The sequence below is a fragment of the Hyperoodon ampullatus genome (genome assembly GCF_949752795.1).
Source record: "Hyperoodon ampullatus genome assembly, chromosome: 20".
Classification (NCBI taxonomy): Eukaryota; Metazoa; Chordata; class Mammalia; order Artiodactyla; family Ziphiidae; genus Hyperoodon; species Hyperoodon ampullatus.
This window is the reverse complement of record NC_136933.1, coordinates 15,119,893-15,132,988: the sequence shown is the minus strand read 5'-3', so window position 1 is coordinate 15,132,988 and position 13,096 is coordinate 15,119,893. Positions and strand designations below refer to the sequence as shown.

Below are 13,096 nucleotides of genomic sequence, written 5' to 3'. Positions count from 1 at the left end.
TCATATACCCTGTTTGGGGAAGTGTTTATTCAAATCTTTTGCCCAGTTTTTAATTAGGTTTTATAATTATTGACTTGTAAGAGTTCTGTTTTGGTTTTTATCAGGTATACGTTTTGCAAATATTTTCTCCTGAACTATGGATTGCCTCTTCATTTTCTTAACAGGTCTTTTGAAGACCAAAAGTTTTTCATTTTGATTAAGTCCTATATAGCAAAATTTTCGTAAGCACAGGAGTTTCTCCTATGCTTTCTTCATAAGCATAGGAGTCTCCTACGCTTTCTTCATAAGATTTTACAGTCTTAGCTCTTACATTTAGATCTATGATTCATTTCAAGTGAATTTGTGTGTACGGTACAAGGTAGAGGTCAAGGTTCATTTTTATAAATACAGATATCTAATTGTTTCAGCACTATTTTTGAAAATATTATCTCTCCCTCACTGAATTATTTTATACCTCTGTCAAAAATCAATTAACCATATATATGGGTCTATTCTGTTCTACTGATTGATTTATCTGTCCTTACACCAATACAACACTGTCTTGATTACTGTAGCTTCAAAGGAAGTCTTGACGTCAGGTAGTATAAATCCCTCAACTTAGAATCCAGTCTTGTCATCCCCACCACAATCATGACGTGGAATATTTCCATCACCCACAAAAGTTCCCTTGTAGTCCATCCCCTGCCCACACCATCAGCCCCTGATTCACTTTCTGTCACCATAGCAGTCCCTTCCTTCAAAGGAAGTCAGGTAGTATAAATCCCTCAACTCAGAATACCTATTTTTAAATAATTTAGTAACTGGTGATCGATTCTCTATGGGACAATTCACTCCCAATGGACACAGCATAAGACCTCCAACTGATGCTGTTGCTCACTCCATCCCCCCCATCCCTTTCTGAAATTAACAGTGGCTCCTTCTACACATTCCAGGGAGCTTCAAAGCCCTTCATCTACTTCCTGCTTAGGCGGGGGCATAAAGAATTCCTACCCAGTTGACCTCACCAACAACGGGCTCTCACTTATGCTCTTATTCTACCAGCCATGACCCCCTGGACTCTTGGTCTCTACTCCTTAGATTTCTCCAGACCACATCACCAAAACGTTGCTAACCTCTGTGTTGACCATCTAATTCCTACCCCTATGGCCAGCCCTAGAGACCGATTTCCCTGGGGTGCTGTGACCTGGTTCATTCTGAGTTTGGACTTCACCCCTAACCAGCTATAACCACAAATGAATAAATGAATGAACAAAGATATTTCTACCCAGAAGCCAACCAGGCCTGTTGCCAATGGCCAAGAGGGCTGTTCAGGGCATGGTGCCAGGGGCACTGCTCATGCTGCCTGCAGTGGAACTGTGCAACAAGATGGCCCTGCCCCCACTCCTCCGCCCCTTTTTCCCTCCAGCTCACACATTAGTGACACAGTGCCTTCATACTGAAAATTACATAGCAAAAATATGTTCAACATTCCTTGGACCAAATTCACATTCCAAATATTCTTCTGTCGACTTGGATGTGTTTTAGACAGGTCCAAATGCAGAAGACCACAAATAACTGTTTGGGTGAAATCACTTTTTACATTTCTTTCCCCTAAAATATTCAAACATATTTACATCGTCTTATAGAACTACAGTCAGCATAAAATTAGCTATTCCCTTCCTGTAATGTGTACCAGCTATCTACCAGATGCTTTTGAAGTTTATTTTCTTTATCAGGTAAAGTGAATTTTCCCAGTTGCATCCCAAGATAAACTCACCTACAGGCTCTAGGCTCTGTTTTAAAAAAAAAAAAGAAAGAAAGAAAGAAAAGAAAACAGGAATAAAGGAAGGAAGGAGGGAGGGAGGGAAGAAAAACAGGAACTAAGATGAGATATCATAAAGTTATATAACACAGCACTGAAATTTTCTCATCCAAAAGATTACTTGAGATTTCTTTTGCCTTTATGTCTGGACTAGCTACTAAAAAGGATATCTAGGTCCCAAACAAGTCAATTAAGTGTCCATCTAAGTTAAAAAAAAAAAAAAAAAAAAACTTTCAGAAAATGAGCTTAGAAATTCTTTCCTCATAAAAACCTAGCTCTCCTTGAAGAAACTAAACTCAAAAGGTAGAATTGGAAACTCCTGGATACAATGATTAAAAATGGGCAGGGAACTTCGGACTATACTACAAAGCTACAGTAATGAAGACAGTATGGTACTGGCACAAAAACAGAAATATAGACCAATGAAACAGGATAGAAAGTCCAGAGATAAACCTACACACATATGGTCACCTTATCTTTGATAAAGGAGGCAAGAGTATATTATGGAGAAAAGACAGCCTCTTCAATAAGTGGTGCTGGGAAAACTGGACAGCTACATGTGAAAGAATGAAATTAGAACACTCCCTAACACCATACACAAAAATAAACTCAAAATGGATTAAAGACCAAAATGTAAGGCCAGACACTATAAAACTCTTAGAGGAAAACATAGGCAGAACACTCTATGACGTAAATCACAGCAAGATCCTTTCTGACCCACCTCCTGAAGAACTGGAAATAAACACAAAAATAAACAAATGGGACTTAATGAAAGTTAAAAGCTTTTGCACAGCAAAGGAAACCATAAAAAAGATGAGAAGACAACCCTCAGAATGGGAGAAAATATTTGCAAACGAAGCAATGGACAAAGGATTAATTACAAGCAGTTCATGCAGCTCAATATCAAAAAAACAAACAACCCAATCCAAAAATGGGCAGAAGACCTAAATAGACATTTCTCCAAAAAAGATATACAGATTACCAACAAACACATGAAAAGATGCTCAACATCACTAATCATTAGAGAAATGCAAATCAAAACTACAATGAGGTATCACCTCACACCAGTCAGAATGGCCATCATCAAAAAATCTAGAAACAATAAATGCTGGAGAGGGTGTGGAGAAAAGGGAACCCTCTTGCACTGTTGGTAGGAATGTAAATTGATACAGCCACTATGGAGAACAGTATGGAGGTTCCTTAAAAAACTAAAAATAGAACTACCATATGACCCAGCAATCCCACTACTGGGCATATACCCTGAGAAAACCATAATTCAAAAAGAGTCATGTACCAAAATGTTCATTGCAGCACTATTTACAATAGCCAGGATATGGAAGCAACCTAAGTGTCCATCGACAGATGAAGGGATAAAGGAGATGTGGCACATATATACAATGGAATATTACTCAGCCATAAAAAGAAATGAAATTGAATTATTTGTAGTGAGGTGGATGGGCCTAGAGTCTGTCGTACAGAGCGAAGTAAGTCAGAAAGAGAAAATCAAATACCATATGCTAACACATATATATGGAATCTAAAAAAAAAAATGGTTCTGATGAACCTAGGGGCAGGACAGGAATAAAGACACAGACGTAGAGAATGGACTTGAGGACACAGGGAGGGGGAAGGGTAAGCTGGGACGAAGTGAGAGAATAACACTGACATATATATACTACCAAACGTAAAATAGATAGCTAGTGGGAAGCAGCTGCATAGCACAGGGCGATCAGCTCGGTGCTTTGTGACAACCTAGAGAGGTGGGATAGGGAGGGTGGGAGGGAGACACAAGAGGGAGGGGATATGGGGATATACGAATACATATAGCTGATTCACTTTATTATACAGCAGAAACTAACACAACATTGTAAAGCAATTATACTCAAATAAAGATGTTTTTTAAAAAAATGGGAAGGCAGACAAACAGGGTATAAGCTGGTAAGGGCGGGGATTACGAGCTACCTTAACTCAGAAGGACTGCTAACTCAACAAGGGCCACGGTCCAGGAAAGCCCTGCGGGGGGGAGTCACGCCAAAAAGCAGCAAATGACACATGATATCAATTACTCTCTGGACACCTTCTCTTCATTTTAGAAAGTGGCTGCTGAGTGCAATTTAAGTCACTCAGGTGTCAAATCTTAGGCTGCTCCAGGTGAGCTGCCTGTGACTTCTCTGAAATTCCTAGTAATTACATATAAAAATTGAGTCTGGGATAAACCATAATAGAAAAGACTAGAAAAAAGAATGTGTATGTATAACTGAGTCACTTGGCTGTACAGCAGAAATTAACACAACATTGTAAATCAACTATACATTAAAAAAAAAAGATCCAGTTACCACTATTAAACTATAGCCCCTTAATCCAACTACTTTTTGTTCCCAAAATTGACATTCAGTATCTTAGAAAAACTAAATTTTCATAGTCCAAAAAGGCCAAAACAGGTCAGAAGCCTGGTTGTTATAGAGAGCTGGTGTCCTCTTAGTTTACTGGGGAAGACGGGACAATGAGGACAGGGACCACTTCCACTGCAGAGCTGGCGTCCTCCATGCCCTGCTGAGCTCACTTTTGCAAGGAAGCACCGACGTGCCAGCCTCAAAAGGAGCTGATAGCGAAGATGCGCCAATCCTGGGTCTCCCGGGACTTAGCAATTTTGGGAGAGCTTTACTTCCTGCTGACGTATCTTTATTATGCTCTTTCTTGAAGCAGGAAAATAGAAAAATATTCCCAAGGAACCTGGGGAAGCTCTTTACCCACTTACAGGTAAAGTGCCTTTGCCTGCCCCAAGCGCTCTCCTACCTGATCATTGTTTTTTCAGAAGATAAAACTGAGGCATTTAAATGGGGACTTAGAAGAGGGCTCTGTGATTACCCAGTAAAGATCACTCTTAGAGTTGGGAAAAAGGAACAGTGATCCTAAATGACCATTGATTGATCTTCTTTCTCCAGTCTCCAACATATTGTCACAGTGATTGCTTCATTGATTTTCTGTGGAAGATAGAACTGCCTTTATGTGATGGAAAGTGTTCACTGTATGACTTGGATCTCTCCGGCCTTCTGAACCACCCGAATAAGCGATTACCTCGAGGAATCCCAAAATAAAATCACGATATGAATCAAGAAAGTGCTGCTAATTTGCATAATAAGGCTTCTTTAGAGAATGGGGAGCTATATATCTGATACAAGACAATCCTGAAAGTACAATCCCATCATTTGCAAATAACTAACTATAAATTTAGAAGGTGATACTGAGCAAAAAGAAAAAGAGGGAGAGAGAGAGAAATGGCTTGGTATGATCTACTTTCAGCATACGGTTCAGCTTCACATAATACAGTCACAATATTTCCTGTATTACTAAGACGCATTCGTATAGTAGAGAGGGGGAAACAAAACAGGACTCAGAAGGAAAGACAATAAAGCAGATGGATTGAGCTCTTCAAGTCTGTGCTAGCAGAGAATGCAATTAAACAAAGACTATGGTTTATTAAAATCACAATGGTTAATAGTGTAGGTAGACCCACTGAATTCTTCACCATATAAACCATTCCATGTTTATAGCACAAATTAAAAATGTAATCTCACACTACTGGAAGTATGCCTTTAACTGTTCCTAGGACAGCAAAGAAAATAAACGTTCCAAAAATAGCATAAAAATAAAAGGAGGTACATCATGTCCCCTGTATGTATCACATAGAAAAAAATTTAAATAATCAGTGTTCCTACTCTTTTATTATTATTTCAATCCCAGGATTTGAAAAGCAATGCAAAGTATCATTACATGAGAACGGGCTAACAGTAATTCAAAAATTATGAATTACTGCACTTTTTTAGCTAACAGGTTGAAAGCCCAGGATTTGATGATCTCTCTAGAAGAAAAAAAGACCATTTGTAAATTCTTTGTTCACAACATGCCTTTCCCACCACCTGTAAGTGGAATTCTAGTTTCTCCATGACCCACTCAGTTGGAAGGAGTCTCTTTCTCTACTGAATTCTCATGGCACAGGGTCTAGACCCATTTCACAATGTCTCATAGTGGTGCCCAAGCCTCATCTCCCCTTCTGGACCAAGGTCCTTGAGGACAGGCTCTGAGCGTGATTCCTGCTGGAAGTCCCCGGGTGCCCGGCCCTTGCTGGGAGGCCTCCGTGAATTTCTGCTGAATGAATACAGGATTAAGTGGATGCGTATCCAGACAAATTTCTACCTATGTGTAACCTCCAGGCGTTATCCCATTTCTCTACATTGCATGAGCACTGTGTTATGTCTTTTAGTTAATAATATAGACAAACTGAGTTAAATAGTTTTTCCTGCAAAGATTTTTTTTTAAATTTTAGTACGAGCTAAAACCATAATTAACCACTGAAATCAGAATGGCCCCAACATTTTGCATCTGACTACATTGGAACTCTGATGAATACATGGACCAGCCCTCGGTAGATGTGCACTTCCAGAGGCGGCCGTGGGCCTTGGAGCCTCAATCTGGAGCCACTCCCAACTATTTCGATGTTTGCCTCTGAGCATCCCACAAACGATCATCTTAGGGCAGATGAGACAGCTCACCTAACCACAAATGAAATGCGGTGGGTAGACCTTTTCTAATTGATTCTAGATGAGCCAGGCCTGATATCTGTGTCTGGGAGGCTCCACCCTCACAAAGTAGGTAGCGCTTTCGCTACAGAAAGGAGATATGAATGACCAAAATAAGCAATGCGACCACCAGCTTCCACTTACAGTCATCATGACTTCATGTATGAAATTTAAATGGTACCTTTGATAGCATACTCAGATTCTAAAGGAATCTTGGCCAGGGGAGGGGAGGGGAGGGAAAAAAGAGCACAAACTAATTTTCTGCTGTGTTTCATGTTTTTTTAATCCTCTCTAATTGCATTGAGAGTCTAGAGAAAATTAGTGGGAGAAAAGATCATGGGCATGTGAATAATTTATTCCAATTTATTTTATTTTACTATTATCAGGTTATAAAGTACTTAAGGCCTCACCTGCTTTTATACGGAGCATAAACCCATTTTTACTTCGTGGCGGCCCACTGCCTTGAAGAATTTAAAGAGGGTGCAGCTCAGAGAAAGAAGGGGGCAGGAAGAGAATTGCTTTAGAGACGCAGGGAACCAACAAGGGGTGTGGGAGCCCCCTGCTCTATCATTAGCCTGACCCACAGCTGTTAACTCCACAGGGGGTCCTCCGCCACTGTCCCCAGATCCCACCCTACTTCGGACCAATTTGATAATGAATAAACAAAGCGCCAACAAAAGCAACTAACAGAATAGGATGGCAAAAAACGATCATCCTGCACCAAACAGATCTCTTTAATGCATTTGCTTTGACCTCTTCTTTTACAAGCACCCCAATGAAAATAAGCTAGAACAAAAGATGATTCGTAATGCACAGCCATAAAGAGCTCCAGGGCACGCCGCATCCATAATTCATGATGCACAGCCAGCCGCCATCAGCATCATTTATCCTTTCAATATTTTAAAGTGGTGAAAGGTTGCTGGATATTTTTAAAGTCGCTGATTTCTACACGATCCTTCCAAATTGAGGAACAAATGGGGAACTTTACTCTTCTGCAAATGACATTACTTACAAACCTAAGACTACAAATCTACTAGAATTCACTTGGTTTCCATCATAGGGAGGGTGACTGAACAGCCCTAATAAACCTATTAAGCCAGCAGGCAACATATATCAGTTCTGTTGAAATTAATCTTATCAAATCACTTCTGCTTTCTGTTTTAAAAATAAACGCCCCAGTTTTCTTCTCACTGTGGTTAAAATCCATCCCATCCCATACACCCAAGTCAAAGAGACATGCCAGGAAAGTGAGGCCCCAAGAGGTACTTAGCTTGACAGGAAAGTGAGGCCCAGAGACGTACTTAGCTTGCCCAAGATCTCCCAGCCAGGCGGAGAGAACCTCATTAACATCCTGGACTGTTTCCTTCATTCCTAGGGACCTGCCTGGGGTCCCGTATCATATAACGTCTGACTGACCTCAGAGTGACCCCCTGACTCTATTTCCACTCCATTCACGTCCATCTTCCATGCCGCTGCCCTGAGTGGTCTTACAAAAGGTACACTTGACACTTCCCCCATTTGACCCTTCAATATGTCCTTCTCACCCTAAGGGGAAAAAAATCATCAAATCAAATAAAAATATTTTAGCTTTATATCATGCTGCCAAGAATTCTGCCAAGAATTTTAGCTTATCAGGTAGATAGGCTAAAAAGTATTGACATGGCGTGTGCACTGATACGTAAAAGAACTGGCTCCTGCTAATCTGTACGACCCCCTTCCCCATCCCAGCTCCATCGCACTTCAGTGGACCTGGTGGTTTGCAGAAAGTCCTCTAGCATCACCTCCACTCAGCTAGAGACCTGCTCCCATCCATCCAACCCCACCCATGGGGCTCCAGAGAGCTCCCCTCCTCAGGCCTCTCCTGGCCCCTGGAGATCTTTTTTAACTTGGCACTTATTACACAGCACTGCAACTGTACATTTACTGTGTGCACCACTTCCCTAAACTGCAGCTTCCTGGGATCAAGGCCTATTCACCCCGGACTCCCCATCACCTGCCCTATCGTCATTATAGATTCCCAGTTAACGCTTATAGTCCGTCACTGCAGAGTTAAACACACGTCTTTTCACACGTTATTCCATTTTTCACTCAACCAACCACCCGTTTATGGCAGGTGGAAAGCTATCATCCTCCTGAGAGACAGTATAGGGTGGTGGCAGAGACCATAAGTCCTGGAGGACAGCCTGGGCCCTGCCACATGCTGCATGTACCCAACCAAGTTCCCCAGCCCTCCCGTTCCTCCCCTGGAAACAGGGATCAGGAGCTAACATTTAGTGGGCTGGCCAAAAAGTTCATTCGGGCTTTTCGTAACATCTTAAGGAAAACCCTGAACGAACTTTTTGGCCAACCCAATACTATGTGGTAAAAACTACTCTGGACCCTTGGCGTGCATGAATTCATTTAATACTCATAACATCTGAGGAGGCTGTGATAGCAAGACCGAATGCTTAGGAAGTGTTAGAATTATTTCTCCTCATTCACAGATGAAGAAACTGAGGGTCAGGGTGGCTTCCCAGAGATCCAGGCTTCTTTCCTCCCTAATCCACTGGCTTGGAAAGATAAAAGGTGTAAGGCCTCTTGCTCTGATGCTGCTTTAGCATAACACAAGAAAGCCGCATGGCAATATTCATCTCTAGCTATAGTTAAAGGGACATTTTTTCCAATATCACCCTCCGCAGGAAACTATGTCGACTCCTTGGGATAAAGATCTGTCCCATTACAGAAATTCGCTAAGTCACAGGAGTAGGAAGCAGAAAGGTATTCGTCCTTTAAGTAGCACACACCCAGATTCCAAGCATTATCAAGTTGCGCCCGGTGTGCACCTGAATCCTTAGAAGGCGAGAGAGCGTGCTTGTCGCATGGATGCGAACAAAGGCACCGACACACCACTAGATTCTGCAAAAGCAAATATTTGTCTACAACCAGAGAACGAGGGTTCTTTTCTAACAAAGAACAATGCACACCATTCTAATTCCTGATTCTTTCTCCTGCTTGACAGCGGGCTCTGATTTCAATGGAAAGCCCCCCACGAATAAACATGTCTTGAATCCCAGATGGCAAAATAAATCAGAAGATTTATGGACTGTAAAAGGGGATGACATGAGTGATCCAACCTTCATGGAACACCTGGGGCCGGGGGTGCAGCAGCTTTTCAATTCCTGGAAACAGTCACCTGTTTTTTTTGGCTCAGCAAAAAAATTTTAACAGCCCTGGTAATCAACAAGACGCCATCATTTGGGACGCTATTTGGGTGAGATTTTAATGCTGCACCCTGTCACACAGTCAAGGCTCAGCGGCATCAACAGTTTTCAAGAAGTGGTTGAGAGGCTAACACAGACCCAATAAGCTCTGTGTGGTTACAGGAAAGCCTGGTCCAAGAGCCCCAAAGGCAAATTCCTGAAATGACCAACCAGAAAACTAGTGAATTTTCCTTCTCCCTACACCAAGAATAAAAAGATGGAAACAAGATACTAGCCAGTGGGAATGCACATTACATTATACAGTAACCAGAGGGTGAGCATGTGTGTTTTTCTCGGGGAGGGGAGAAGGCATACATAGCCACAGAGGCTTAATGAAAGAAAGAAATTCAAAAGAACACCTGCCCCAAACTAGAGGGGGGCACAACCAGGGCCATGCCACTCACTAGCCATCTGGGGGTGAGCAGTGTCAGCAAAGGGGACAGATGCATCCTCCTACAGGGGCTTTGCATCTCATTTTTTGTTTCTGTAACCTGGACACGAAATGGTCCAGCTCTCAGCAGACCAGTGAACTGTTTGGGGCATCACAGCGTTCTAGAAAATTCCCATCTCTCTTTTTAGCTCTTCCCCATGTGATTCACCTGTAACAAGCCCCCTGAATCAAAGGCACCTCAGCTATGCCATGTCGATGTACAGCTAAGGTGAGTCAAGATCATCCCAGCCAATATTTGCTTCAATAACATGTTCAGAAAACGTGGCTTCCTCTTTGCCTCCATGCTCTCTGAACCAATTTGGACATTTACTATAAGAAGGAGGATTTTAAAGACCAAATACTTCACTGGACCCTGTGAACAATCTCTTTTCTCTAAGAACCTGACTGATCATGATTTTGTTTGCTTTAGGCAAAATACACAACTAAGTAGCTTTTAAACACACAAGCCACTCTACCAGGATTTAATTGTTTACTGTGCTTCCAGGTCAAACACATTTTAGTGGGCTGGGTTAGACCCATTCTTTATTCATGACACACACACAGAGAAGCAGACAGTTCAGATAATCTCTTAAATTTTGACCCCTACTGGTCCCAGGATAAAATATCCAGGGCACATCTGTGCATAACATACCAAGCTGAGGTCTAGAAAATACAATGGTGTGGAACTCTGGGGCTAGTTACAGAGCAGAAATAAAAACGGCCTCACTGGCACAGGTGGACTGGCCTCTACATGACAGTTGGGATAGAAAGGCATGTTTCTACCAAGCAATGTTTTGAGCCAATGAGATACGGTTCATTATCAATTATTTTTCATTAATGTCTCCCATGGACACAACACTATTCACGCTGCCACTGTCTTATTTTGATCAGTGGTATATTTATCTGCAGACGTGCGAGATTTGTAATTATTGCTATGTCTAAACATTACATCATGTTATAATGGATGAATTAAGCTGGCAAATGCATAATTATGCTGCAAACAATGGTATTCCACTAGGCATCACAGAAGCCAATTAAAAAGATTACCCTTATTTTAAATGACAGAGTTAAGCTTTTATCATTCCCAAGCCCCTTTTTAAGTCCCACCATTTGACTCAGAGATTTGTCTTTTTCTAATTGCATCTCGACAGTGTCCTGAGCACAAAGAGGGGTCACCAACCCTGAAGGAAATAAAATTGAGTATTTCTCAAAATTCTGGAAGGTGGAAAACTTAGCTTAAAATCTATAAAATAATCTGGAAAGAATCAAAGGTCTGTCAATATAGGACTAACTAAACAGTACATCCATTGGTAGAATATTATGCTATATGTGTATGTACACACACACAATAGGTTTATAACTGCTCATATGGAAACATCTCCAAAATATTTTTTTTTTTTTTTTTTTTGCGGTACGCGGGCCTCTCACTGTTGTGGCCTCTCCCGTTGCGGAGCACAGGCTCCGGACGTGCAGGCTCAGCGGCCATGGCTCACGGGCCCAGCTGCTCTGTGGCATATGGGATCCTCCCAGACCGGGGCACGAACCCGTGTCCCCTGCATCAGCAGGCGGACTCTCAACCACTGCGCCACCAGGGAAGCCCCAAAATATCTTTTACGTGACCAAAAGCAAGGTGCAGAGCAATGACTACAGCATGATCTCTTTCAGGTTAAAATATCTGCAAATACATGTTTTATTTTCCTTGAAAGCAATAACAAGAAACAGTTTACTGAGGAGAAAGGGGCCTCGGGGAGGGGGCTGAGAGGGGCTTTTGCTTTTGAATATACCACCACGTACAGGTATTACTTTTTTATGGTCAGTAGATGTTACATGGGTAGAGAATTATGGTTCACTGTGTGATCCCTTCTGTTACTTCTCTGTATTTAGAAAAATAGTAATGGTATTTCATTCACTCACAAAGGAAGCTATCAATACATTGTATCAAGTGAAATTTAAAACTTCAAAACATCATAAGTTTTTAAACATCGAAAAGGCAAAAACACCTTAAGGATGATGGGGGTCAGGGCAGGCCACCCCAAAATATGCCATTTTGAAATATTATTTTGAATTACAGTTAAACAGCCACTACAAGAAGGACACTCTGACCCTCCTTTGTCCCCCACCCCGCCCCCGAAAGTAGAGATATTCTTATTGCCAGAGATAGGGAACTCAAGGTAGAGAAGGCTGTATAAACAAACTCTGCTTAGTTTCTTCATTAATTAGTACCCAAGCCTAAGTTTATCTTGTCAGTTCTTCACAAATTTATTGTTTCTTTGTCTAAAAGGTATATAAACAGCCTGCTTTCGTCAGTTCTTAGGTCCCCTATCTATAGCACCCCCATCCATATGAAATTAAATTTGTTTTTTTCCTCCTCTTAATCTGCCTTGTGTCAACTTAATTATTAGACCAGCCAAAAGAACCAAAATGGGTAGAGGGAAGTGTTCCCCTCTCTGACAGTTTGATAGTCAAAAGGTTATCATCTTTCATATATAAAGTGTTAATGTAAACTGAACTCTATGACTATAGGAAGTCACTGTGATTAAAAAAAAATACCAATAAGACGATCCCAAAAGACATGATCAGACAATTCACAAAAGAAGCAACACAATTAGTCAACATTCATAGAGGAAAACATGCATGTTCCCTAATTAAAATTTGATCTATCAGTGATATAGTTTTCCATTCATTATTAGTGCATTTTATTTATTTATTTATTTATTTTTTTGCGGTACGCGGGCCTCTCACTGTTGTGGCCTCTCCCGCTGCGGAGCACAGGCTCTGGATGCGCAGGCTCAGCGGCCATGGCTCACGGGCCCCGCCGCTCCACGGCACGTGGGATCCTCCCAGACCGGGGCACGAACCCATGTCCCCTGCATCGGCAGGCGGACTCTCAACCACTGCGCCACCAGGGAAGCCCTGTTAGTGCATTTTTAAGATGATACCCAATGCTGAGGAAATGCAGTGAAATCATTCTTGCATCCTATGCAGGTAGCACAATGTTCCTCAAATGAAAAGCAACATAAGCATGTACTGAACCTTAGACATTCTT

At 41.7% G+C, this 13,096-nt stretch overlaps 1 protein-coding gene across 1 annotated transcript in view; it reads right to left on the bottom strand.

Annotated features, from left to right (window-relative positions):
- Positions 1-13,096, bottom strand: part of MFHAS1 (multifunctional ROCO family signaling regulator 1) — a gene marked incomplete at its 5' end in the record, with an annotated part of 129,189 nt that overhangs the window by 95,833 nt on the left and 20,260 nt on the right. The gene's annotated exons all lie outside the window — the stretch shown is intronic.